The sequence below is a fragment of the Hipposideros armiger genome, unplaced genomic scaffold (genome assembly GCF_001890085.2).
Source record: "Hipposideros armiger isolate ML-2016 unplaced genomic scaffold, ASM189008v1 scaffold_163, whole genome shotgun sequence".
NCBI lineage: Eukaryota > Metazoa > Chordata > Mammalia > Chiroptera > Hipposideridae > Hipposideros > Hipposideros armiger.
Window position 1 is genome coordinate 1,242,844 of NW_017731513.1, and position 5,018 is coordinate 1,247,861.

Genomic DNA, 5,018 nt, shown 5'->3' on the forward strand with positions numbered 1-5,018 from the left:
ATATGGCAACCTAAGGATTACACGTTTGGAAATATTTCATTTTTCAACGCTCTTTGACCGCCCTGAACGTTTCCTTCGCAGCATCTGTTGCGATCTCCAGTTTGTGCCGGTCGCACCCCAGTTCCTATCAGTTCTCGCAACTGTATCTTTAGACATAGCAGTGCTTTTTCTACTATCGTTAAGCGTTTCATTTTCTCCCTCTTTTCCGAAACTTTCTTTAGTCAGTGATTTATGATACTAGAAAGTCTCCCTGTCAGCAAAACTAAGAAAGTTAGCGTTGGATGTAAAACATGATTAAATAACATTTTGCCCTTCACAGATTTGTAATGAGCCACCACTGCTCTTGGAAAGCACAGACCGTCAGGTGGCTCTGAGCGAGCATCTGCCACTTTCCTTGATGGTACTCAGCGAGTCTGAGGAGCCCAAACCTGGTCATTCCTTTAAGGTACCCACTGTCACCTTCACCCTGCAGGCCCGCTGCCTTTCCACCATTGTTTCCCTTCACGTTCTTACCCGTCTTGGAAGGATGGCGAATCAGGTTAAGGTTCAGACAAATCAGTAGGATATTTGCTGCAAGATTTGTTGAAAGATTGGCTCAGAAGGAGGTTTGAATTAGCACCTAAAAGTGAAGTATCATAGGTTTTATTTAACTACGTTATTTAAGTTTCTGATAATCAAAAGCAGACATTATGTATACATTTTGATAACATCATAACTACATCTACTCCGGTTATGCTGGCCTAAATGTACAAGTATTTAAAGAAGCTGGGGTATTGGGATTCTTCTGGAAGGGCTGACTGGCTGTTTATTCTTTTAATATATACTAGCTTAGCAGGATGCATTCATAATTTTTAAAAAGACACTAAAATAAGTCAGTGTAATGGTTAAATTTACCAATCTAAATTAGATGGGTTGCACATTAATACAGTTTCCTTGTGAAAAACAGAAGGAAATAACTACATATTCATTTTAGCAAATCATTTTGAAATGCCCTCTTACCAAGCAGAGGTCTTGTGTCTGGTTCCTGTGAAAATTGCCAAAGCAACAGTGTGGCTGTAATATATGTTGTCAGTGGGCTACTTCAGTGTTCTGGCTTTTAGTTTCATGCCTCCAGAGTCTCAGGCGATGGTTCATGTTAAAATGCATCTCTGCAGTGGTAAAGAGGAACTTGCTAGTCCACATTTTCATCAGCTTAGGGGTCAGAATTACTTAAAAAGAAGTGAAAAATCAAAACAAGTATTTCCAGACGGTGTTAAAATAAGTTTATCACATATCTAAAAGTGCCACCCACCTGCCCTGCTTAATTTTTCTCTTTAGCACTTACTCCCACCCAGCATACACTATACTTCTCTTCTTCATTGTCTGTCTCCCTATAGTGGAGCCTCCTAAGGGCTGGGATATTTGTGTTTTGTTCAGTGCTGCCTTCCTAACCTTAGAACCGTGTCCACACAGTCGGTGATCTGTGAGTATTTGCTGAAGGAGTGTTGAGTGAATGAATAGTACTAGTCAACTGTTGCTGATCGCGGAGTGTGAAAGGGTTTGTCGAAAGCTACAAACAGCTGACATGGATGTGCTAGGCAACCAGAACATGGATTTCTTGAAATCAGGAAATGTATAAACATCTCAACAGTCCTTGCTCAACACACAGGCTTAAGCCTTGAGAACAAAGTCATTGTAGTTGTTGCAGCTCGAAACTGAATTTTCGTATCATTGTTCATCATGACACAGTGACAAATGCGACATGCCCGACTTGCCCGAGAAAGAGGGCGCTGGCTTTTAGAGCTGGTCATAGTTGGATAATCGGGGCAGGTGAGAAGCTCTGACTTCTGGTCCGTCTTCTGGGAGATTCTACAAGGTGCCGGGAGGGGACCGAGGACCCCAGGGGACTTGGTCTCCAGGTGGACGTGCCTCAGGATGACATCCAGCCTGTCCATGCTCTCAGGCCCTGTGATTTTAAAACTTTCCTGCTGGACAGCTGGCATTTTCTGCTAGGGGATGCAGCTCTGGTTTTTATCATGGCAGTTTTTGGTAGGAGATAATTCACTTCGCAGATGGATACTTTGTAGCTAACTTTGCCAAGATGTCTGGCAGTAAAGGGAAAGCAACAGGGATGCTGCCACTGCGCCTGACTTTTATTAACACCTCGCTCAGTGAGTGCCCTTCTGCTGAACTCTTCTCTGGGTAGGCTTGAAAATGTGATCGGTGACATTTCTAAAATGTATGGACCGTAGCCGAGGGATTAGAAAAGTAGTGTAACCTGAAACACGTGTTAAGTGAACTGTGGCCTGTCGTGAATCAGAGCCGCTCAACAGATCTTAGGGATTTTCTAGAGAAATCAAGGAAGGGGCCTTAACCTAATCCTCACTTTGAAGCAAGAAGGACGGGGTAAGACTGCACCTATTTCTTACCTATAAAAGTAAGTGTTGATGAGTGTCAACACTTTCGTATTAATTCCTGCTCTCCCCAATTCTGAATGTTCAGGTATCATTAATAGTATTACTATTTAGATGTTAGAATAATTCAAGAATCTGGAAATAAATTTTTTTTTTAATGGTGGCCAAAGCCACCATTCCTTCTGCTGCCATGACGTGAGCTGAGGGTTTCATGGCGCCACAGCGTCCGTGGCTGGTAGGAAAACTCGCTTCCTTGTCAGGCTGCATGGACCAGGCCCTGTGTTTTGTTGGTTGATGAGCATTATTTTTCAAGCCATCTGGGGGTAGGGGATTTACTACAACTTCAAGCAAAGGTACCTAACTAATGGGAAGGAGCTAAATACATATATTTCCAGATGCAGCTTTTTCGTGTGGAAGATGAAGGTGAATTTGGAAAACCTTATCCTTTTCTTTCCCTTTCTTTTTTGGGTTCTTATAAATTTTCTGATATTTTTCTATTTTTTTAAAAAAGTTTTCCTACTACTTTAGTACCACTTTCTAAACATGGTCCACATTCCTTGTGATAACAGGAGTCATAGCACATTATCTGGAAGGAGCCGTGGAAGTTACCGCAAGTGATTGACTCAGCTCAGATTTTACGCTTGAAAAACGGAGGCCTAGAGGAGTTACGACACTTGACTGCACGCGGTGCCCACACAGCTGTGGGCCAGTTTTGCGGCTCAGATCTAGTGACCCTTCCTGCTGGTCCCTTTTCACAGTGAAAAGGAAGCATGCGCTGTTCTCTGTGTATGAGCTCGAATGCTTGCCCTAACTCATTATGCCCCTAAAGCAAAAACAAAAACGTGGGCATCACTTTCTTACCGAAGAGAAGACAGCTCAGTGCAGGTCCCTTCAGCGAAGTTTTCCCCTCTGAGAGTGGATGCTAAGAATCCCTGTGGTGCCCTAAGCTGGCCCAGCTGTGCCCCCAGGACCACCGAGGTGCTGGGACCCCACGTAGGTCCACGTGTGGAGACCCTGGAAGGAGAAAGTGCTTTCTTTGCCTTAAGTTATTTACAGTCTAGTGGGCTGTCTGGAAGAGGAACTCCGAGGAGGTAAATATCAACCATCCAGTTCCTGCACCCCTGTGGCAAGCTACAGATACTCTGGTTTCATTTGTTTAAGAACAATATAAATAGTTGTAGCCTAAATATTAAATCTTGTAATTTTTAAGATCCTATTCTTTAATTTGTATCAGGCTGAATATTACATTTGAGACACTAAGTAACAAGCCGTAAGGAAATCCTTCAGAGGGTATTTCTGTTATACTAAGTAACAGTTAGTTAGACTCCAGTGCCCTCAGTGGCAGAGAAATCTGGGTTCTTACCCTGGCCTTGCCACTGACCAGCTTGTTTATTTTAGGTCATTTAACCTTTTTTCAGAAACTCATTTTTTTTTTCTCTAATAGGCACTATGCATGCTTTTGAAAATTAACAGTGTGCTGAAAATTAGCCACACATCCTAGGGCCGTCCAGATATTTGAGGCTTACTGTGATGGTCATCACATGACGGATGCACCTCTCACCAGACGGCAGTAACCCGTCCTGCCCCATCCACTCGGGTTTCTCTGTAAGGTTCAGAAGCACTTTATTTGGAAGCACTTTGAAAATTGTAAAAAGCAAAACTAAAACTTATCCAGCTATACGGAATTATTAACTACCTTTCCTTTCCCGCCCTCCACCCTTCGGTTTAAGGGGAAACCCCAGCAGCAAGTGGCGGCGTGAAGGCCAGTTCTTCCTAGCGGAATGGCTTTCATCCTCAGCCACTGAGGATGTGGGCATCGCCTCTAGGAGACTCTCTGCAGCTCTGCGGCACCCTGCCCGCGTCTGCACACAGTTCTCACTGCCNCCCGCGGGCGTTCCGGGGAGAGCGCCCCCCTGCGGGCCGGGCCGGCGCCCGGGTCGCAGGCCTTGCGGGGCTCGCCGGCTGCGTGACCTTGGGCGGGTTGGCCTCCTAGCCCGTCTGCGCCGGCGACACGGAGCTCAGGTGCCTCCCGCGCCATCGGGCCGCTGTGAGGATGAAGTCGGATCGCGCGTGTGCAGGGCGCTTAGCAAAGGGGCGGCGCGAACTCGCGTGGGCCTGCGAGCCGCCTCCCTCCCGCCGCCGCCACTAGCGGGGTCAGCACCCTGCGGCCCTGAGGGGGTAAGAAAAGAAAGGACAGCGATTATAGCGACCCTCGTACATTCATCTGGGGCACTCAGGGCCCACTTTTTCGTCTGTGTGAGAATTCTTTTTAAGGCAGTTTCTTTTGGCTCATGAATTGGGAAAATACATGTCGCTCTGGGCCGCAGACATTTATTTAGAGGCCAGTCTCTGGGACTGGATGGTGCTGGGGCTCCCTGCATGGGTGGGGAGCCCAATTTCAGCACCCCACAGACCGAAAGTGCCCGGCACACACACCACGGCGCCCTGCACCCTTGTCGTGCGGGGCTGCCTCTCAGATCTCGGCCCTGAAGAATGGAGAGGGACAGGAGGTGACCGTACTGGGAACAAAACGGCCGTGGCTTTTAAGGGTTGCTTAGTGACAGGACACCGCTCCTGATTTTACCTGTTACGTGGACACTTTATAGACAACCATCTTCATTTCCA

At 46.4% G+C, this 5,018-nt stretch overlaps 1 protein-coding gene across 1 annotated transcript in view; it reads left to right on the top strand.

The window, feature by feature from the left end:
• The first annotated feature begins 307 nt into the window (after positions 1-307).
• Positions 308-5,018, top strand: part of CPNE3 (copine 3) — a 41,822-nt gene continuing 37,111 nt past the window's right edge. Inside the window, exon 1 of the mRNA XM_019651658.1 lies at positions 308-445. The gene's annotated coding sequence lies outside the window, so the exon portion shown is untranslated. The remainder of the gene's footprint in view (positions 446-5,018) is intronic.